This window comes from Cyprinodon tularosa, unplaced genomic scaffold (assembly GCF_016077235.1).
Source record: "Cyprinodon tularosa strain WSP-4 unplaced genomic scaffold, ASM1607723v1 ctg44, whole genome shotgun sequence".
Taxonomy (NCBI): domain Eukaryota; kingdom Metazoa; phylum Chordata; class Actinopteri; order Cyprinodontiformes; family Cyprinodontidae; genus Cyprinodon; species Cyprinodon tularosa.
The window spans coordinates 2511734-2536077 of record NW_024039163.1 but is presented as its reverse complement, the minus strand read 5'-3'; the positions used below and the strand labels follow the sequence as shown (position 1 = coordinate 2536077).

General features: G+C 37.7%; 1 protein-coding gene across 3 annotated transcripts in view; it reads left to right on the top strand.

Annotated features, from left to right (window-relative positions):
* LOC119793080 (zinc finger protein 469) overlaps positions 1 to 24344 on the top strand; it is a 90554-nt gene that overhangs the window by 23881 nt on the left and 42329 nt on the right. For all 3 annotated transcript variants that reach the window (XM_038300057.1, XM_038300059.1, XM_038300058.1), the window contains one exon: positions 9038 to 9249. The gene's annotated coding sequence lies outside the window, so the exon portion shown is untranslated. The remainder of the gene's footprint in view (positions 1 to 9037; positions 9250 to 24344) is intronic.

Genomic DNA, 24344 nt, shown 5'->3' with positions numbered 1-24344 from the left:
ATAAAAAAGAACACTGGGGGACTTTTTTTTATAATACTGAGTGGGAATTGTCTGTCTTTAAACAAAATCAATTTCTTTTAGTTGTGTTCAAATCACCTGCTCTGAGTCACAGAAAAAGGGTAATGTTGCTTACTGTATAGATGTCTTTCACAATGTCCATCCACAGACTTGTTGTTGGAGTGTCAGTTCTTAACCATTTACTGGTGATGGCCCTAATACTAATAACAGTCATAATTTTAAACAGATTCTCTGTTATTTACCTGCCTATTGTTAAGAAATAATTTCTCCTTGAATTATTTTAATGGATTCTCAATACAAATAATCACAGGTTTGCTTAAACCTTGTATTTTGCTCTATATAGATTATGTTTCTATTGTTGATGATACCCATCCCTAGACCACTCTACCCATATAAAACACAGACACTTGACCAGGTTAAAATAGTTCAGAAAATGTTGTTGCTGTAATGCATAAGTAATGAGAGTGTTGGCCTAGTGCAGGCATCCCCAAAGTCGGTCCTCGAGGGCCGCTGTCCTGCAGGTTTTAGAGGTTTCCCTGCTTTAGCACAGCTGGTTATGATGATTGCAGTTGAGCAAAAGCCTGTTAATCAGCTTTCAATTAAAATCAGCTGTGTTGGAGCAAGGAAACCTCTAAAACCTGCAGGACAGCGGCCCTTGAGGACCGGCTTTGGGGATGACTGGCCTAGTGGTTAGCGCAGTGTGCTTGTGCTCTGAGAAGGTTGCAAGTAAATAGTTTGATCCTCACAGCCGCCACTCTTGGTCCCTGAGCAAGACCCTTAACCCACTATTGCTCCCCAGGTGCCACACAGTGGCTGCCCACTGCACTCCTAGGGGTTGGGTTAAGATGCAGAAGTGAATTTCTCCATTGAGTGATCAATGATGTTCAATTATTATTATTGTCATTATTAATCAGATTCAGAGACCTGATTTTTTTTTTTTTTTGATAATAGTAACTATAAGTTGATGATATGTTTTCAAAGCAAGTACATAACTACCGGTAACCCAGAATCAACACAAATAAAGGCAGTTTGAAGACATACCCTATGGCAGAACTCTACTGTTTATATCTACAGAAAATCAGTATTAAAAGCAATAACACAAATATAAAGTTGTGAAGGTGTAAAAACATTCTTTTTGTTTTGATGACTTTCGATTAATACAACAATCTCTACACACTACTTCTCCAGTTGTATATCAAATAAGGCACGGTGTGAAGCAATAATTGCCTTTCTGAAATGTCCTCTGTTATTTGTGTGTATCTGTCTCGGTAAGGATTATTAGGCCTTGAGTAGCACTTTCTGTCTTTATTAATTACCAAAATTTAAAACAGGTCTTTCCTCTCCTTTCGTAGTACTTCATTAACCAAAAATATCCCAATTCCAAACCCATACTCATCTGACGGTGTCATCCTGGGAACACAAGATTTTTTGGTAACATGACATGGCGAGTACACATCGCCAACCTGCTAAGTCCACACTGGCTGAGGTGTCCCCTTTTTTTCTGAAGAAAAGCATGCTTTCTGAGTCAGAAATGAAACACCAGGGTGTGATAGTTTCTACCTATCGCTGGTTGGGGTCACTGAAGGTGTGAAATTCCAAGTGCTGAGGTAGTCTGCTGAGCCCGGCAGCCCCAGAACCTGACAGATGCAGACACAGGAAAGAAATGGAGGTGTTTGGTTTGCCACCATCACCTGTGTTTGGGTTAAAACCCACAGTCTCGTCTTTTTTTGTCCTGGTGTCCTCGCTGAACTAGTCCTTGTGTGAGTAAAACACTGTCTATTCCTGCTGTTGAGTCTTAATGTAACTGTTTTTATTGGCCTTTTCAGGTGTTTAACAGTCAATGAGTCATGGCATAAAGTGACCACATGTAGTCAGTGCCTACACTCAGTGGTCTTAATTGACAGTTACAGGAGCACTTGTGTTGGTTGTGATGGAGAAGCCTTTCATTAGGGTATTGGGTGTGTCACCAACTTGACCTGGAATAACCCTGGTACTCTGACTGTTCACCACAGCTGTGGTAAAATCAGGTTGAAGATATCATTTTACAACTTAAAAGGAAGAAAGGCTAAGACTGTACTGAAAGGCTATGTGTATATTAGACTAAATTAACTGGGATAAAACACAAAGCAGAAACTTAATCACTTGGCTAGCAAGGAAGGCTTTAAGTTATACAGTATTTTCTATGAAACGCCTTAAACTACAACAATATTGTGTTGTTAATGTGAACCATAGAGAATGGTTTAAGTAATTTAAGCTGAATTCAGTGTAATTTCATGGTTACTGTCGTTACCCTAAAAGCTGTGTGCTGGAGGAAAAGGAGTGTAATATCAAATGTCTTAAAGTAAACTTTATTTAATTAGCAGGGACATTTTCAGTAAGAGTATAATGGGTCACTACATACCAGACTTCATATTACTCCAAGAAAGTCACAATTTAATTAGTTTATTTTCTCCATCTCATGCTACCACATGTGGGAAAGCACCACCAACGTTCAAAAGTGTACAAAACAACAGCCAGAAAGCATAGGTACTGAAAAGTGGCCTGTGGTTCCCACCTGCAGAACCACTCCTTTATTGAGTATGTCTTGCTAATTGCCAATAACTTCCGCCTGTTGATCTTAATCAGTGTTGCTACCCAAGTAGACAGAAGCGGACAGTTTGATTTCACAGAAGCTTGATTTAATTGATGTTATATCGTGCAGTTTAAGTTTCCCTTTATGTTTCTGATCAGTGTATAAAACGACATCAACAGTAGAACACATGTGAAATTCAAGGTCAACGGGCCGAATCCAACTCATCATTCTAACTAATCTGGCCCTAAAGAGCCAAAACAGGCCTGTCATGTTAAAAATTAGGCCATATGTTATTTTAAACTGTACAAAGTGGCTAAAACGTCTAAATATATAGAAGTACAATTATAATGCTAGAGCAGTGAATTCTTTGTAAATCAAACGTTTCATTGATACAAGCAAAACAGCCCAATATAACAATCAATTTGACGCCCCTGATGTAGATGCACTGTTATTAATGTAGTACATAACAAATATGTGTAATTTTCTGCTCTCCATTTCTGCAGTAATTTGGTATGGAATATATGTCACAAATATGTTGCAATTAACGTAATACAATAAACTTAATCTAATTTTTTTTTATTCACTCTTCGGGTTCTAGTTCATTATTTGAATTTTCTCCATTTCGCTCCATTTGTTTCCTATTTTTTCTTTCCTTTTACTTTTAAATGCTTACTTCACATTAGATTGTCTAAAGTCCTAAAGACCCTCAAAACATAAACATGGATTAAACTGCTGGATTTTGGCCAATTTAGAAGCATGATGGTGCTGCACTTCTACTTCCTGCCAAATTGATTGTAATCTTCCACACAATTTTACCACAGTGTTGTTGCAACATGAATCATATCTGGACTATAATATTTCATAAAGCATGTAGAACATCCTGCAGTGATGAAGTAAAGACAGTTTAGAACTCAACATAGCTTCTGGCAGTTATGGCTCAATCCCCCTGTTTTTTTTTTTATCAGTTTCGTTGTGAAAATGTCAATATAAGATGACTTGTTAAGCAGGAAAGTTATGTTGGTGTGAGCTAGTTAGCTGGCTGCTTTAAGCTAATAGGATAACTTCCCTGCAATTGGTCAAACAAGGGAGATATCTGATTGACAGCAGGTCATTCACTCCTAAATATACATAATTTGTGTGGCAAGCTGAAGCAAGCATGTATCAAAATCTACTCACAAATGCAATGAAGATCCCAGATCACAAAATGTTAGCAAATAATGCGATGTGTGTACATCAAAGATACGCTTCACAATATAGTCTTATGGAACATTGACTAATTCCTAATTTTTTTGTGCATTTCAGAGTTTTGTCTGTATTTCTGAATTTTGTGAGCATTTACACATGCAAGGAGTTCATATGTGAAAGAAGTGTGTGCATACATCAAGACTGTCTTATCTCAATTCACTCAGGTTTAAAGGAATTCCCAAATTAAAATTCTGATTTTCAAGGCAATTGAAATTACAGAGGCATTTTCAGTAAGACTTCAGTTGGTCATATTTTTGTGTAACATTTGTCACATGTTCATTTCCCAGCAAGTGCATTCAGGAAAAAAAGAAATTTCTGCTGATCACTCTGAGCAGTTCACATACTGTAGGAGCTTTAAGACTTGTAGTTGCTTGCTTCGTCCTACAGCATCCCTCCTTAATGCTTAATATGTTGCCAGGTATTTTGTTTCACAATGTGTCATATACATTTTGCATTTGAACTGTAGTCTGAACATGTACAACTTATTTGGTGTCCAATCAATCACAAATATAAAGATGTGTTTATTTCTCCTTTACTTGGAGCACTACTTTCCAACATATCCAGATCAGTGGCACAACCTGAACATTTTCATAGAAGTAGCCAAGCAGGGAACAGTGTGCACTGATTTTGGTCAAAACCAAGTTTTGTCTATACCATTCTTATTGTACCAACAGGACAATGATGACTACAACATCCGTATATTCCAAATAAATCACTTAAGACAGGTCAGATTTTAATGCTACCCTTGCTTATAAACCTAAACATATATAGACACATATTTAAAATTTAATGCTTTTGAATTAAAAATGTATTTTTCTGCATAATATTCATAACAAATTGTTTGAGTAGTTATATTAACCTCTGATTATTCAGAGTTTATTCAAAATTAAATTTCGTTTAGTACAGCTTTCAGGCAGTAAATGAACACGTGCATTCCATAAAGTGCAGCAGTGATTAAATGTAAACAGTTTGGGAGAAAAAACATTGTGCAAAAAAATGGATTGAGATGGAAGTTCAGAGTATTAATATATATGGTGCAAATATGCAGTATTTTTGGTTTCTTGTTATCGGTGTGATGCAGAGTCTTTTCAACAGTTCAGCAGTCTGATGGCAGCAGGGAAGAAAGAGTTGCAGAAACTGCTGGAACCGCCTCGAATGCTGCGAAGCCTTTTCCCAGAGGGCAGCATGGAGAATAGTCCATTTTGGGGGTGTGAAGGGTCATTGATGATGTTACGGGCTTGGGACACGCAGCGCTGGGATGAAATGTATTTTATAGAGGGAAGAGAAGCCCCGATGATCCTCTCTGCTGTTCTCACTTCTCTTTTCACTTTTTTTCCAGTCTGAGGCGCTGCAGCCTCCACACCACATAGTGAGACACCTGGTCAGAACGCTCTCTATGGTGCTTCTGCAGAAGGTCGTGAGGATGGGTGGGGGCAGGTGGGCTCTCCTCATCCTCTGCAGGAAATACAAGCTCTTTTGTGCCCTTTTGACAGGTGATGTGGTGTTTACAGTCCAGGTGAGGTTGTCTGTGATGTGCACCCCCAGAAATCTGGTGCTGCTTACCACCTCTACAGCTGAGCTGTTGATGAGCAGTGGAGCGTGGTTAGGCCGGTTCTTCCTGAAGTCGATGATGATCTCCTTCTTTCTAAATGACAGCAGAGACATCTGGCTTGTTGTTCTCCATCATAGAACATAAAAACTAGTTCTAAACAGAGCATGAATTATGTGTTTGACATCCTTTATGTTGGCATACTGATTTGAACAATTAGTTATTTCTGTAGTTATTTTATGTTTAAACAACTAACAATATAGTAAAATAATCAGGATATTCTACTTGAAAGTATCACTGCTGTCACCCTCTGGTTCAGAGTGGAACTGCTTGTTTCATAGGGAGTTGATTATGGTATGTCCACATTGGAGCAATACATAACCTGGTAGGGATGGTCACAGGGTTAACCACTGATTGGTTAAGGGTGGCAATGGCCCCCCGAGTCCAATCCCTTGATCTGCTCCAGAACCAAATCTCTATGTGTAAGGGGTCGAACAACTACACTGTATTTAATGGCAGAAAGAATGCAGATTTTTAAATCTCCCTCTTTATTTAATAACCCTTCTGGCTAAAAGAAAGTAAGCCTGTAACTTAATATTCTACAGCCCATAGTGGTTAGTATGGAAGATGGTAAATTAAACCATAGATCTATATCCTTATTTAGATGCTGATTCACCACCAACTTTCTTTGCAATAAAAACACTATCGACACCCGCCATCTTTCTATTTTGTATCAATCCATTTTTGTCATTTTTTCCATTAACTATTGTAACAGTAATTAGCATTGGGTTATTTGTGAGCCGTAAACAAAAAACTGTTTTCTGATGTTTGGTATTTTCTTCTCACAAAAATCCCTTGATTAAAAGTCACGCTATAATGAGGGCTTTCTGTGTTTCTGGTTTTTGCAGAATTGGTATTAATGTTACCAATAAAACACGCTAAAATTCGTTAGTCTCTCCTTTCTTTGTGATTCCTCCACAAAAACTGCTCCAGCTGTTTGTTTCAAACCCCAGCCTATAGAGAGGCAGTCCATAACCTTAAGTACTGTTTAGTGGACCTGTGTAAATTTGACACCATTATGCCACAGAGAGGGTCTGTGTAGGTGTTAATGTTAGTGTGGGAGGCTGCCAGAGATCTGTATAAACCCTGCTTACTTCAATATGTGCTGCCCAGAAAAATGCTGCTGTTTTATTACTCCATGCTGAACTTCATTCTGCCAATCCCTCTGTGCTTCTCTGGGATCTTTTGTCTTTTTTTCTTTGTTCTTTGTTAAGACTCTTTATGTTTTAGCATTTGTTTTCTTCTACTTCTTGCTTGCCCCTAAGAAGCAGTCAAAAAACTACAACTCTGTTCTTCAGTTAGAAGTCATGATTGATTTAGTGATGTGGTGATGTCTCTAAACATTTTCCATCCGGATCAAGGTTTAGCTCACATAATGTAAACTGGGGTTTGATCTGCAACATATACCAGATTTTTTGGAAAAATGCTACTTTGAACTTTAATGCTTGCCAGTCCTAGTCAATGAGCTGCAGTGCACTTTGAAACTTATGCTGTAATTTGCTAAAATCTTAAGACTGCCACTTTCAGTTCCACAACCTACCTCATACTGGGAAGTAGGGTTATGTGTAGTGGCACTGGGGGTAGGGTGCAGAGGTTGCCTAAGCTGACTCTACCCAGCGTCTCATAATTACAGACAGTAAATGGCTAATGCTTTAGGGCATATTTTTCCTTCCAGTGGAGAGAGCTCACTTTTCCACACTGGCTGTAAGTGGATAAGGGTTCTACCATTGAGTGTTCTAATGCATTGGGATATGTTACCTTTTCTCTGGGGCTTGCCATCCAGTTGTATGTTCATTTATAAGGAGAATCTAGGGAGGAAACTTCTAGAATCTAAATCTTACCAAAATAGTCAAAGAATTTTTAACTAAATAAATCAAAATCAAGATTATGCGTAAGAATAAAAAAATATATATGTTTTGCAGACTGGTAGTGCTTTAGTGTTTCAAGACCTGGACAACTTGTCATAACTGATGGAACCAGGACATTTTATCTATACAAGAAAATCCTTATGTAGAATTTGTGGCAGTCAGAGTGTTATGCATAAAGGCAATGATCTAAAATACACACACAAAAAAAAAAACATAACACTGATGATTATAGAATAGCTATCATAAGTCTGGAATTAAATGTGATCCAAATAGTAACATGACATTCTTGAAAGTCTGCCGTAAATGGATTCAAACTGTTCTTCAAAGAAACGGGGCCAAATTCTCTCCATAGTGATTTGAACTTCATTGCTTACATGGGTGGTGACACAACATGTTTTCAGATGGGGAAAAAGAGCTTTCTCATACAGGGCTATGTTTCTTTGGATACTTAAAATTGGCCTTTAACACTGTAATATTCGTTAACATTTAGCTTCATTGTTTACTGAATTAATTAAAAGCTACAGTAAGTAGGGCTTCTGTCAGTTGGAGTTAATCCGAGCATTTGGCACATTTAGATAAGGGAATCTCCATGGATGCAAACAGAGAAGCTGCATGGTGTTGTGAAAGGTTAATCATCACAGACTATACTATACCTTAAAATAAGGTCAGATCTGAAGTCAGTGCTGCAAATGACCATAATTGTATATGCATTGTCTTAGAATTTAGTACAAATTGTTCATGCTATAGTAGTTGATGCATAAAAAGGCAGAGCTGGAACTTTAAGGCTTTGTTTTGTCCTATTAACCATTAAAACTCAAGTCCCCTCAAAATAACAGATAGAGGGATTATAATGTTTTTAAGTCAATGTTCCCTATCTTATGTGGAGAGACTGAACTTCTGTGTTTGTGTCCAACAGAGAATGGACAGAGATTTTGAAACTTTATTCTGGGTGTTGTCCATGAAAGCAGCTTGCAAAAAGTTGAAGTAAATTTAGGTTTATAGATGCACAAGCACATACTGTAGAAACAGACAGCATCCCCACCCCATGAAACCAAAACAGACACAAGTGCTGAAGACCCGTGAGCAAAGTTCTTTTGATGTGATTTCTCTCACAGAAAGTCATAATTAGAATTTACAACAACCTCAGGTTGTAAATGGCTTTTTTTTTACCCTTTAACTTAATGCTTTGAAACTTCTTAATTGATCTTCTGTCTCTGCGTGTGTCTTTTTCTCTTTTTGTCTGCCTATGTCTTATTTTATATCCTTCCTCTAAAGAGATGGTTATTTCTCTCCATCCTGTTTTCTGGATTTTTTAAACTTTATATTATCATCTCCTGCCTTTTTTTCACTTTTAAATTACTTTTAAAAGGTTATTGCGTTCGAATTGTATTTTGTAGGTGCAGTGATAAATGCTGCCTCTTTGTTTCTTCACTGTCTAGATCCTTTTGTGTCCATATCTGACTTCCTTGGACTCTGCGCTGGTAGACTTTTGGATGGGAGTTTTCTTTTTCTTTCTTTTTTTTCTTCTTTTTTTTGGCAGTCTGCAACGCCTTTTTTTTGGTTGGGGCAGCCCCTGGAGCGTGCTACTGCCTGGGAGTTTGGAAGGGAAACCGGGAGGTGGTTTAGGAGGAGAGAAGGGATGGAGGGGGGGGATCTGAAGGAGGGAGACCTGAGGGGTGGAGGCGTGTCCTGTGTGGTAATGAAGTCTTCTCTTTTCATCCTCAGACGGCAGAGTGTAAGCGGACGGGCCTGGGGTCTGTGCTGCTCCACAGCCCTCCCTGTCTGTAAAGTGTGCCGAATACGTCTCCACTCAGTGGCGTTTATGCGTCCCAGCTCCCATCTGCCGTACCTAAATGACACAAGGAGGAAAAGACTGAGACAAACGGCTACAATCATGAGTCTTTTGCTTGTGTTGGCTTTACAGAAAAACCCTTAAGGTAAGACTTCCTTATTTAATGCTCCTGTGACTCTGTCTGTGCTCTCCTTTGCTGTCTGTCTTGCTGTTTGCTAAGGTGGGGGCATGAGAGAGGTACGGGTATATTGGGGCTGTACAGTAGAAGTCACTCCCACTTTTAATACTCATGTGTTTGTGTTTATGTTCTCTTCACATTCATCCATCCATTCTCATGTGAACATTGATTTATGACTTCTCTTAGTTTAGGTTTGACAGTGAAAGATTTGACTGCCGTTTTAAAGAGGGAAATTTTGACATACTTGAAAAAGGATGTCGAGATGAGATAATAAGCCAAGAACGTTGGTACCAATTAAAGGTTGAGTAAGTCATTCCCTAGTACCAGACTTTATGAGATATAACAAATGTCTGCATATGATCCACTTGCAGTCTTGTCTGGGACAGTTTGCTTCCTTTGAATTGGATCAGTAAAAGAAATCACTCTAAAAAAACTAAACAGCCAGATGTGGCAATTATTTACTTTCTTGTCCAGTGAATCCTTATTCTTTTCCACATTTTCTAAACACAGATGCCTCTTATTTGTTTTTCTCTTTTCTTTTTGTGGTGGATGAGGGACACCACAACTACAAGAGGAAGTTTTTAGAGATAACTATAACTGCCCCTCTCTCTGTGGTCATCCTGATAGAAGTTGAGTACTTGTCATGTTTCATTAAGAATAATTAGAAACTGGTTGTGAAGCATTAGCTCAGCAAGTTCACAGCTGGAAGAAAAGTGATCATATCAAGATTTGGTTAGCTTAGACTAACTTACCTGTGAGTTACAGTAGGTCGTCTTGATTCTCATTAATTATATAGTGCATACTTTGGTCTTTTTTTTTTAAGATTGTGCCGGGAGTGTTCATATTTAGAAATATAAATAAATAAAGGTGACTCACCACCTAAGTCCCACCTGTTTAGGTCATTTTGTGTTTTGGATTTGAAATCAATTCATTAGAATCGCCTTTCAATGTCAGTGCAGATGCTAGCAAATGTAACATTCGTAATATGATTTTCTGGTTAGGCTTGTAAAATGGAATTTAGATTGTTTTGGTGTAACTTCACTGGAAATGGAAGTTACAAATCGAGCTGCTGTCCCATGTATTCTGACATATAGAAAAACAAGTGTTACATCTAAATTCTTCGTGTATCCCCAATCTAAATTGCATATGTGTATTAAAAAGTACATGATATTTTCCAATTTACAACTACATTAGAACTGAATACATTATCAATAATAACATTACCTTTTTTTTTTTTTTACATTTATGGCTCGCTTGAACAGCTCCACTTGGCCCCTCTATGCTATTTATACATATATATTGTGTCTATTTGTTTAAATAATTGAGAACTAAGTTAAATAGAAAATAGTCCAGGCTGCCATCAGTTTGAGCCACTTCAAAGCATTTAAAGTGAGAGACTCTCTAGTCCTGTTAGTCCTGCAGGATTGGTGTCTACATAGTTTAGTAATGATATTAATTTCTTTATCAAATTTGTTCAGCTAAATATTGGATAATTAATACTTATTCTAGATAATATTTTGATATGTTCTAAAAAATAGTATGCATGGTCAACATATGTGTTTGAAGCCAGTGCTTGACTGTCTTCACCTAAGCCATTGGATCTTCCTACTATATCAAAATGTAAGGCAGGGTTATGGGTATTAAGAATGGATTAGTTATTTTTTGGATTTTGCTTCAATTTTAAGACATTTATACAAATAATTTATTTAGGGTATGTTTGTTTACTAAAATTGATGTTCTCTCCATAATTAGAGGCTCCATCTTCAGGCCAGAATGGATACTATATTAGTTACTAAGAGTTAACTTTGCTAAAGCAACTACAGTATTAATTAATAACTGATGGCCAGTATGAGTACCAATATCAAAAACAGTAACACTGTATTTTGAATAAGCTGTTAAATTGCATACACGTGGAGCAGTTGTTTATTTTCACTGCTGAAATCTGTTAAAAACACAACGGTGAGATGGAGTACTGGGGCTCATCTTTGTAAATTAGATTGACAAGATGCATCTGCAGACCAGTGACACCAGACTTTGAAGTGATTTTAGTGGATCTGTCCTCCTTCCCGCTGGGCAATCCAGATCCGGCCTGTGGCTCACTTACTTTCTTCCACATTCCCTGGGAAATCCATCCATATGCATTCTCTCCCTCATCGCCTTCCTCATCCTACTCGCCCCATGGGTTGTTGCACCCCGATGCCCCTCAGCAAAGCCTTCCATTTCTATCAGCACCTCCTGCAATCTCCTTGATGGCTTTCCTATGATTTTATTCTCCATCCTCTCTACTTTGACATGCTTCAAGGAAACGGGTTTTTCCAATACCTCTCCCAGAAAGAAAAACCCAAGCTACTTTCCACTGCTTTTTTGCAGGACCCTGAGAATTATGGTTTCCCAAATGTAGAGGACCAGAGTTTAATTGAAAAAACACAAGCGTGGTCTGCCATGAAGGAGACGGTCCTTGTGTCACTGCAGAGCTGAGTGAATGTACTTTCCAGAGCTGGCGAGGGGAAGAGGAGGAAAAAGAAAAATACAAACAGAGCTTGAGATGGAGGACAGACAGAAAGTTGAGGCAAATACAATTATAAAATGAAAGTGTGGAAAATCAACAGGAATGCTTGAAAACATTAGTGCATTCAAAGTAGATCTAGAGGCAAAGGAGATGGATCATCAGATTTCTCTTTATAGAATCACTGGGGGAAAAGAAGGAGTATATAAGGACCCCCAGTTTAGCCCTGTGTCTTTTCTCAGACAGTTAAAGTTTGTACAATGGGATTTAAGAGCAATATAATGGCAGAAAGGGGCCATCAAAAGACTGATTTGCCAGTCATTAAGCCCTGAAGAGAAACCGTAGAAGCTACAGTAAAACCTGCCTGATTACATTCTAACTAACAGCAGCATGATTTTCACATCAGGGAATCCTCATAACATTTACCTAAACTTAAGCATTCCAGATCCAACAGAGCAGCTAAAAGACCATTTAACATGTACTGAAAATTCCTTATCAGTATAAGGCTTGTTATGATTTACAGTGTCTGGTGCTACCCTCTCTGCTTTGCCTGTTTCACCTCACCCCCTGCCGTGGTTCTCCAATCCTCTCTGGTTTGTTTGAGTGCCAGCCCCATATGGTGATGATAGAGACTCTGTCATTGGTTCAGATGGCACATTTGTTGCACACATGTTTGCCAGCCGTTGCTGTTGCCGGGGATTTTTAGGGAAAGCATCTCTTGTTGACTTCCTCACTGGGTGGCTCATTTGTTTGTCATGGCACTGTGACCCTTGACCCTATCACCACATCCTGCCTTTGCCACTACCAGTTAATTTAACTGTAGTCCTCTGTTAAATAGTTCTATCTAGGCAGCCCTTCCAAAACAACACCCATCTGTTCCTACTGACAGTGAGAATTATTGTAAAATAAGCACACATAAGTAGCATATTTTTGAGCTATGCTATTTGTATCGAAACTTATTATTTTGAGGTTTGTGTTTTATCTGGAATTTGAACCAGTAGTAATTTATTTTATGTGGAACAAACCAGTTTATCATGGTTTGCCTGCTAGATTCTAATATTATGATAGTGCTTAGTTGAAGAATTGTTTATTTTTATGTGAATTTGGTCAGATTACACATTGAAGGCAGGTTTATGGTCAGCTCAGTAGAGGTTGATTACATACCATTACATATCATTTTGAATACTTTGATTACTGAATTCCCCTTCTTATTAATAGTTTCCTGACTTATAAGCTTTTTTTCTCTTGACTTTCTCAGTTGACCTTCATTAGATTCTCACAGCAAAAGCCGAACTAAAGAAACTACTTGAGTCTTTATCAACATTATATTATGAAGATTGATATTAATATTATATCATTTATTGTGTTCAAACCACAGCTAGTAAGTATGAGCCCAGTATTGTTTGAGGCTTTTATGCAAGATCCACTGCAAAACTTGTGATTTTTTTTTTTGCAGATACTTCAGTGAACCTGTGTCATTAAATTGCATTATAAATGCAGTTGTCCTGTAAAGGCCTCATGAGTTTATTGGTGAACAGTGCATCCATCATCTGAACAGCTGAGGAGTATTGCACAACCTCAAACCTTTAAAGACATGTCTGTCCTCCAGGAGCTGATAAGGTGCATACATCATCAGGGTTATAAAATAAGCTGGTCTGGTTAGATGAGAGGTAAATCAAGCTTTATAGTCAATGGCACCTGAGGTGGCACTGCAAAATTAACACACCATCAACATTAAAACACATGGCGCTGGAAGCATCATAGTAAGGTAATTCATGGTAAGATGGACAGAGCTAAATACATGGCAATTTGTAAGAAAAGTTTGAGACCAAGAAATACGTCAGAACTTTGCTTACATTTAGACATACATAAATACAGCCAAAGCACCAATGCAATGGTTAACTGTATGCAGAAACTCTGCAAAAGAATAGCTTGCAGGATGATTGTTTGACAAGATTGCTCTACAGTCCACCCACTTGATGAGTAGAAATCCAGATCTGAAAACAGCTCAACTAGAAAAACATAGATGATGTTGAGGAGTTGGAATGTGAGCGTCAGCTGGTATATTCATCTTTTTTATTTCCTAATCTTCTGTGATTGAGATGATTGTATCCTTCTGTAATTTATACTGTTATTTAAATCTCTGTCCAAGAAAATGTTGGATTATTAGACCTTTTGTTAGTTCCACACTATTAGGAAAATGTAACATTGCAACAGAATTGTTGAATGTTTTCATCAAGATACTCGTAGTGAATAAACAACCATTTTTCTCTCTGCTTGCATACTCTATTGACATAATCTTGCCACTTTCTCTAAGATTTAGTATTTTGGTCTTAAGATCTAAATCCAATTGGGCTAAATATGCTATTGGCAAGTTGACTTTGATTACACAGCACATGAAACATGATACCGTAATACTGCATCTTGGTCTTTGCAATTCAACTCTTTTTCAGGGTCTAAACTCCAAAAAGCTCATGCCGACACAGAAATTATATGATCTTTATATGTACATTCATTTTTTAAGTAGCAAGTGAGTAGACTTAGCGTTTTCACAGGAAAGATTTGTAGATGTTTTCACTCTTGGTTAAAAATACATCACTGCTTTGGCTTTTTCTCAGTCTTGCTTTCAAATTATCCAGTAAATTTCTGTGGCAAAACTTCTGTATCATGAAAATCTTCCACAAATGTTACCAAGTTTTCATAAAGCATTGCAAGAAAAGTTAAATCATAAATTCTTTCTGAGGCCTGTGAGAATGATCTTTTTCTATCCGCCTTTATCCATCTTTTTAATTAGTAGAAGAAAAGTTTAAACTGCTGCTATTGAAAAGTGCATGATGCTACCACAAAGCAAAGCCTCCACCAACCAGAGGACACTGAAGGGAAGCAATAGTTATGTTCTTACTTGGTTATACCTGTAGTGCTTCATAAATTGGTGGATTTAGATTTTAAATAACAGGCCTCTCTGGAGTTGCTCCTAGTCATTACATTTTTAAAACCTACAAGTTTCAATATACCCATTAGAAAGCCAAACCCAAATTTCAGCGCTCTTATAACTTCTGCCAAATTTAGATATATAATTGAAGAGATCATTTAGTGTGTTTTCCAACTGATCTATACTGTGAATATACAGGCATATGTGTACTTAGCATATTCATAATGTAAATACTACTTTTCCATTTTTGAATGCAGATCAACTGAACTACCTTTCCTGCTTTACTTATTATCCAACTTTTATTGTCATTTCTGCTGGTTTGGAAGTTCCGGGCTTATAACTTATAAGTAGTACAAACATATTCATAGGCAAATTCAGGTTTTAAATCCAGCTCTATGTCACTTATTTCATGGATTTTAACAATGCTAAAACATGAGGTGTTAGGTCCACATGTCCTAAAGTGTGAATGGTTAATGTGCTAAATGTGAAAAGGGGCAAGTTCAGTGATTCAATGGTTATTTGTCAGCCAGGTGCAGCAGGACAGATTTTTTTTGTTTGGGCAAAGCCCAAACAAGGGTGTCCGAGGCCTTGCTGCGGTCAGACGCCCTGTTAGGATGCTGAAACCTGACTTATTGAGATGTATAATTATTTCTTATTTACAAATTTTGCTAATCGTATTTGTGTTTACTACATAGCCCTACTTTGTATTGAAGCCTTGAAAGGGAAGTAAAAAACAAATTTTTCACCTTCCAAAATATTTAAAAGTTTTTTTTATTTTTTTTTTTTGTTAATCTCAGAACAGCAAGCGGTGCAAAAAAAAACAACAAAAAAAAAAAACAACTAAATTAATTCTTCGGTTTCCCTCTGAGAGGCAAGGGGTATTCTTTTTGTATGGTTTGTCTGTTTGTCTTTTTGTTTGTTTGTTTGTTTGTATGTTTTTGGAGAGGCTGTTTGTTATAAAACTAGAGGCACTTAAGTAAAACACGGGCCTTGACAAAAAGCTGTATTGTATAAGTACATTTACAAAGAGTGTGTTTCCCAATTTCTCACCTAGAAATATTGTTGTAAACACAATAAAGTAGATGGAAGCACATTTAACTGTGTAGTTCTTATCCATGCTATTTTGCTATAATGCCAAGCTTGTGTTTTTACATGTAATACAGAAATGGAGAATTTCCCCATTATCAGAATCAGACACAATTTACGGTAATAATCCCAGAGGGAAATCCCTTTATTGTCCCAAATTATATTATGGGACAATAAAGGGATTTTCTATTCTAGTTCTATTCTAAATAACCACAGTCAGCATTCAGTTTGGTTCCAATTCACCAAAACAAAAAAGGGACGAAATGGCAAAGAGATTAATTAAGCAATTGCTGAAGACAAACCAAACTTTATGGTTTGTATTTTTCCTTTACTCTATAAAAGTAGAGAACCCTGTTACTGTTTAATTGGACCTGCAGCCCTTTAACTGAACTGCTTGACCTAATGTCTGCTAATCATTCATAGCTCAGTAACTCACAGTATTCAGTCAGTTATTGCTCTTTAATTATCTTAGCTGACTCCGGTCTCAGCATCTTTTATATTTAGGATGCAAATGTGAGTCATCTGCTACTTTCTGTTCCTCTCCCACTGTTGGTCCAGTCATGTTGGTTTTGTTTTACCAAGAAACTCTGCAGCCTATACTTTGCATAAGCCTTGCAAATGAGATTTTTGGAATCATAGTTATGATGCTAAATCTCCTTTACTTTAGCGATTTTGTTAAACATAACATACTGTCAGTCTTAATTTAATCTCTTTCCCATGATCATTATTCTTCGCTAATCCTTTCCTATAAGCATCCCAATCATAAAACGTAACACTTAACGTACACCTATTTTACCACAGATTTTGTCCAGCAGGCCAAACCTTCAGTTTCTGTCTGTCCTGCATACATTTTCCAAAAGAAAATGTGTACATTAATATGTATGCATGGGTTAACATTATATTTTCTTATATATATATATATATATACATATATACAGGTGCTGGTCATAAAATAAGAATATCATGAAAAAGTAGATTGATTTCAGTAATTCCATTTAAAAAGTGAAACTTGTATATTATATTCATACATTACATACAAACTCATATATTTCAGATGTTTATTTTGTTTAATTTTGATGATTACAAATGACAACAAATGAAAATCTCAAATTCATCATATCAGAAAATTAGAATATTGTGAAAAGGTTCAAAATTGATGGCCCCTGGTGCCACACTCTAATCAGCTAATTAACTCAAACCACCTGCAAAAGCCTTTAAATGGTCTTTCAGTCTAGTTCTATAGGCTACACAATCATGGGGAAGACTGCTGACTTGACAGTTGTCCAAAAGACGACCATCGACACCTTGCACAAGGAGGGCAAGACACAAAAGGTCATCGCTAAAGAGGCTGGCTGTTCACAGAGCTCAGTGTCCAAGCACATTAATAGAGAGGCGAAGGGAAGGAAAAGATGTGGTCGAAAAAAGTGTACAAGCAAGAGAGATAACCGCACCCTGGAGAGGATTGTGAAACAAAACCCCTTCAAAAATGTGGGGGAGATTCACAAAGAGTGGACTGCAGCTGGAGTGAGTGCTTCAAGAACCACCACACACAGACGTATGAAAGACATGGGTTTCTGCTGTCGCATTCCTTGTGTCAAGCCACTCTTGAACCACAGACAGCGTCAGAAGCGTCTTGCCTGGGCTAAAGAGAAACAGGACTGGACTGCTGGTGAGTGGTCCAAAGTCATGTTCTCTGATGAAAGTAAATTTTGCATTTCCTTTGGAAATCAAGGTCCCAGAGTCTGGAGGAAAAGAAGAGAGGCACTTCATCCACGTTGCTTGAAGTCCAGTGTAAAGTTTCCACAGTCAGTGATGGTTTGGGGTGCCATGTCATCTGCTGGTGTTGGTCCATTGTGTTTTCTGAGGTCCAGGGTCAACGCAGCCACATACCAGGAAGTTTTAGAGCACTTCATGCTTCCTGCAGCTGACCAACTTTTTGGAGAAGCAGATTTCATTTTCCAAAGGACTTGGCACCTGCACACAGTGCCAAAGCTACCAGTACCTGGTTGAAGGACCATGGTATCCCTGTTCTTAATTGGCCAGCAAACTCTCCTGACCTTAACCCCATAGAAAATCTATGGGGTATTGTGAAGAAGAAGATGCAATACACCAGACCCAACAATTCAGAAGAGCTAAAAGCCACTATTAGAGCAACCTGGGCTATCATAACACCTGAGCAGTGCCACAGACTGATCGACTCCATGCCACGCCGCATTGCTGCAGTAATACAGGCCAAAGGAGGCCCAACTAAATACTGAGTGCTGTACATGCTCATACTTTTCATGTTCATACTTTTCAGTTGGCCAACATTTCTATAAATCCTTTGTTTTTATTGGTCTTCAGTAATATTCTAATTTTCTGATATGATGAATTTGAGATTTTCATTTGTTGTCATTTGTAATCATCAAAATTAAACAAAATAAACATCTGAAATATATGAGTTTGTATGTAATGTATGAATATAATATACAAGTTTCACTTTTTAAATGGAATTACTGAAATCAATCTACTTTTTCATGATATTCTAATTTTATGACCAGCACCTGTATAGTTATAGTTCACTACAAGTCGGACTACTTGCATTTTTTGTCCATTGACAGATAACTGGTGGTGCAGGCCTTGTGTGTTTATTTAACACCCTCTCCAATACACAGAGTATTGGCATAGATAGCTGTTTTGCATTGCTGCTCCTTCTGCTGAAGGAACATTTAGATTGCTTCTAGCACTAACAAGAAAATGCCTCCTGAGGAAAAACCCTGACTGACCTCTTCAGAGATGATGCCGAAATATCCAAGGAAATAAAATTTTACTTCATGCATGTCTCAACTTATGCTGCAAATTACAGATTGCACAACATTTTATTACAGTCTGGAAAGTGATTAGCAAGTATCTGAGAAGAACTGTTGCAAACAAGGTATTAGTAGTTGTAGCATTAATTTTTTGGAAGGAAGTGAAGGTGAACTTCAAATAAAGTCCTGGTGAAACATCCCCGGATAGTTTGGGCTGAATTTGATAGCTGAATAGCTTTCTGACCTACTTTTGCCAGCATTCCCACTCTTCCCATTTCTACTCCAACACTTTGCACCAGATGTGGCATTGTTGTGGTTAAATTTATTTTGGGTTCAAGCCGGTAGACCTGAGCAGGGTCTGATGACATGCTCTATATAAAGTAAAACCATGAGAACTGGGTGGAAAGAAGTTCACTGTGGCTTTGACTTCAAAGCTTCATTCTACTGACTACTGATGACTGTCACCCGTGGCTCAGCAGTCTCTGTTGTGGACAGATGACCACACTCGTTTCAAGTGTTGACAGGCAAGTCATTTTATAAAGGTTTAGAAGGGAGGCCCAAAAGTTTGAGGTTTTTAACCTCTGTGATGCTAAAGCTTGTGACAAAAAGCAACCTGTTGTTTTTCCAAAGACAATGCAGGGTTTAATTTAAAGTCTATTCAAAAAGTGTTGCTGGTTTGGGTGTGGGTTGACACCATAAAGAGAATCTGGTCATCTTCCTTAACTGAATAAAGAAGCTCAGAAAATTTAAATTTTTATTCCTATTCAATAACTTTGCTTGGATCCAAAATGTCTGTTTTATTTTAATTGTATATAATCAAAAATACCTTCAGTAGTGTAACATTTGTGTGGTGTGTAGCCTTTTAAAAATTTTTTCTAAGAAAAAGTTTGATTTTTAGTTTTTACTATTTAAGTTAAAAATCTGAAAAGAGGGCTTTCCAACTGTACTTTCTTACCTGGTAATATTTTTGTGTTTTTTCTTTACCAGCTCTCAAACTGAAAGTTTTGGCTGCTTAACAGCTTAAGGTCAGTCATACTGAGTGTAAAGCTTTTGTTACAGATATTCAGCTGGATGTAGTTCTGGACTTAGACTAGTTCTTGTATCTAAGCTTTTCCCATGTAAGTGGGTCTTCATGTTTATAGATGCCAACATGCTTAAAGGTATAGCTTTGTATCCATCTTAAATCTTTTTTTTTTTTTACCTCTAAGAGGTTTCTTTTCCAATATTTCCCTATTTTGGTGTCTTATCTACTCAAAGCAGTGCCCCACTCCAGCAGTGCCCCATTTCCAGAAGAAAGAGCCTTGGAAATAATGGGTCTCTTAAACTTAAATGGACAATCTTCTCTTTGAAAATAGAGTTTATTGTAGCTTCTCATATAAACTGTTGGCACTGTGGAGACTAAGCTGCAGATAACCATCAGGCTCTACTGTCAGATTCCCCATGGGAGCTCTGCCTTCACCACTGTTTGGTCTTCTAACAAATATATTTGCCAGGTTCTCTCTAGTGTCCACTCTTCAAATAGTTCAAAGTTCTAACCCTGTTGAATATTTCCGGGTCAAACGTGCATGTTTGCCAGTTTCTCATCCCTCAGTTCTCCATCTCCTTGCCCCTCATTGTTTGTTGAAGGAGTCCACAATGGCTTCTTGTCCCTGCAACATAAAAAGCTGGAAGGATTTACATGGCGTACATTCATCTTTCCATTTAACCACTCACATTTGCTCACACAGATACAGGGAGAGGTGAATTTAGTCAACATTTTTGTCTATGATCCCAAGTTTTCACTCTTAGATACTTTCTAGCTTATGAGATATAGATTCATAGGGTTAAAAGTTAAAACTGTCATGCAATAAAAACAGTGCCTGAATGTTTTTAAAAGCAGTGCTTGCTTTACTGCATGGTACGACAAGTTTCACATTTTAGGTAGGCTGTAAATTTGTTTTCCCCCCTTGTTTGCCTTTATTATTATTTCTGTCTCATTCCAGAAATACTACAGGAGTAACTTTGCAAGACTTTCTCAGTTTTACCACTTTCGAGCTCTCATTTAGTTCATTCTTGCATATTTTTTTTCCAGAGGAGTTATAAATAAGGCCAGATGTTTTTCACACACTGTGTCTGTGAGTCTCTTCCCCCTCTTGGCTCAAAAGTTCATTGCAGGGCTGTGCCACTGTAGTCAACTTCAAAGACTTGGACGCTGATGTGTTTATGCATTTTCATGAGCAGAATCACAAGCAGACTTTAACATAATGTATATTGTCCTTTTATACAACAAGATAAACAGTAAAGAAAAAATCCAGAAAGGTTTGGGAAGCTCACAAATATGGCAGGTTACAGTATCTTACAGTCACTTGATCATTCAGAGCAGCACCCAGTGTTTTCTTCACCCTTTGGGGTTAATATTACTGACCAATCGAGCATAACGTGTCAGCCCTAAGGGTTCAGGGGGTCAAGCACATCTAGATGATCAGTGCTTCCGCTCCAGATACTGTTTATGACTATGTGTATACACATCACGCAGTCTGACAGACTGTTGTATACACCCCGCACCCTGCTCAAGCTCACACAGCTGGCACAGGCAAACATTCACAGGGTAAAAGAGGAGTAAAGTGTAATCTTAATATGTGTGTGTGCATGTATTCATCTAGAAGCAGCATTATGTGGACATGAGAGTATTCACACTCTTCTATTGTGGGGATTCACCTACCTCTTGTGCACAGAAAGTCCCCATGTCATAAATCATGGCATTCAGAATAAAGACTTCTAGATTAAAGACAGGGTTAGGCAAGTAGTGATCATCATTAGGGTAGGGGTTAAGTTTCTAACGTATGAATCAATGGGATGTTCTCTGGACTAATGGTAACACTGACAGTGAACTGGAAGCATCTGTGAGTGTGTGGTCTAGCTGTTGCTTCTCTACAGTATGTGCGTGTGTGTGTTGTTGAACTTGGTGAACTTGACTCATATTCCACTGACAGTCAGACACACACACTTACATAGAGATGGACACAAGTTTGAAATAAAAAAATAAAAACAATTTGAAAATGCTGCATCCAGAGACATGTCTGCTACAGCATGTTTATAAGTTGTGCATGCTGTTGACCTACATTTGAAAGAAGTCCCTTCCTTTTTGATATAGAAAAAAGGTAGATCAATATTGAGATTGGGGATAGATGATGAGACTTGGTGAAGGGATTTAATTTAACCATCGTCATTTTGGGAGTGTTGCCTGCTGCTCTTTAGATTTTTGTTTTTCATGCCTGTTTTATAACCCCTGGGTATAGTTACCATATTCCCCTGCCCTTACCCGAGTCTGCCTTCCCTTTGCCCTTAAGGTAGACTGCAGGCTGTTTCACACCCGTTTTGCTGTTGTTGAATGAATTACTGTTTTTTTGTTTTTGTTTGTTGTTGTTGTTTTTTTGGTTTGTTTTTTAATTGTATTTTTATTTCAAACCAAACCACTTTTGTTGTTTATTGAACAATGACTAACCTGTGTTGTGTACAGTTTATTTAATAATCAGCCTACTTAGACATCAATCTTTGGATGGCAAGGTTTACTTATTGTTGATTTCAAGCTACTGTACTTAATTTACTGTAGGTTATTCTTTGATTATTTAATATCTTGTGATATAATCTCAGAGATGGTGGTAAGAGAAAAAAAAATCAAACTTTACCTCTTATAATTCAGACCTGTTTTTTTTTTTACTTTAAACTTAATTCTTGACAGAGACTTGTGGTCTGTGACTTGTAACATGGCACAGATTCAAACACCAGAGCAGGGGACCTAAATAAGAGTTGTTTGTCGACTTAGATTATGGGTCCAGACCTCCAGACTTATCGCCTGTGATTTGAGACTTGATTTTGAATGTTGCTCTAAATACTAAAGATTTTACCTAGACGTTTGGTCCATGATGTGACATTTGACCTGCATCTAATGGTCAGATTTGACTCAAACTCTTGGCATAAGTGTTAGAGCAAGCAGGCAGAATATGCTTGACTTTTTGGTCCATATGTCATTGGAGGGGAAAATTTCCCAGTCATACATTTCAATTGGAATGTGCCCATATGTAGGAATTAAGGGTCGGCGATTTGGTGACCAAGGATGATACTTTACTGCCCCATATAAGATGGATACTTCTCTTATCAATAGTAGTAAAACTTACTAACCTATTTTGATGTTTGTTATAGTTCCTTTTATTGTGTGTGCCATTGAGTCATACAAGCTGAAGACGGTGTGTTTATCTTTTTAGAGACTTCAGTTTAAGCTGAGATCATCTCTTTTAGAGCATTTTAAAATACAAAAGGCTTTCTAATTAATTTATAACAATTTTTTAGATTAGGTTCATTTTAAATAGCCCTCGGTTTTGAGTGTTTTTATATATTGATTTGAGTTGCCTCTCTGCCTTCCCAGCTCTCCAAAATTGAATGAAGTCTTTCTTTAAAACAGTGCTACTACTAATGGAAAGACTGTTCAGATAAGGGACCTGCACTAAAAATGGCTATCTTGAATATGGTCTTCCTCTATCCCTAGATGAGATTGGTTTTAACAAATTTATATATATATATATATATATATATATATATATATATATATATATATATATATATATATATATATATATATACCGTAAATTCTCTAATATAGGCCCGGGCCTTTATTTCACTCAAGTGCATCGCGGTCCAGGCCTTTATTGGAAAGAGGCCAGAATTAGAGACAGGCCTCTATTGCTATTTGAGCAAAACAGACTACCAGTGGAATGAATAAAAATGAGATTTTGTGTCTATTTGAACCTATAAAACACTAGGTTCATTTATTGAAAAAGTACAGTTACCATGTCTCGCTTGGTTTGAAGTAAGTCCTCAGTTTTTCTCCTCCTCTTCATCTCTCCCTTTAATCTCCTCATCACTCGCGCTCCTCCTGTTCTGCTGCGTGTCTGTTCTCTTCCTCGCGCAGACGGGCAGCAGTCAGGGCCTGTCGTCCAGCCGCGCAGGGCTGTGGTACTTGTATGTTACTTACTACCACAAGTATAATGTTGAGGTATGCCCAGAAAAAACGTTTATAGCCCCGGCCTGTATTAGAGACCGGCCATTATTTACCTCCTCTGACAGCGAGACCGGCCAATGTTAGAGTCCCGGGCGCTATTGGAATACAGGCCAATATTAGAGAATTTACGGTATATATATATATATATATATATATATATATATATATATATATATATATATGCAACATCAAGAAAGGAAATACCAGGGACTCGAGAAAACCTGGAAGGTCATTGGGGCACTCGGGGCAGTGACCCCCAAACTTGAGAAGTGGTTACAGCAGATCCATGGAAATACATCAGACATCATACATCTCCATCCAGAAAATGTAGTTCTAGGAACAGCTAAGATACTGCGCAGAACCCTCAAGCTTGGAGGAAAAAAGGGAGACCGCCCAAAGAGTTTTAGATATATATATATATATATATATATATATATATGCTGCTTTGTGATTTCTTATGTCTCTCTCTTGGTTATTTTTCTGCAGCATATAGTTAGTGCCACCTCTCAGGAAACGAGTCCCAGTACAGTAGTGTATATCTCTTTTACATGTTTCCATGTTACCTTTAACTGCCAGGAAGAAAGAAGAAAAGGATTTTCTATTTGAACCATATGTGCTGCTTGATGCAGATGGGAAATGTTTAAGCAGAAAGCAGGTCAAAGAGTGTGGATCCATCTGCCAATCTCTTTCAACCTCTCTTGAATGTTAGAC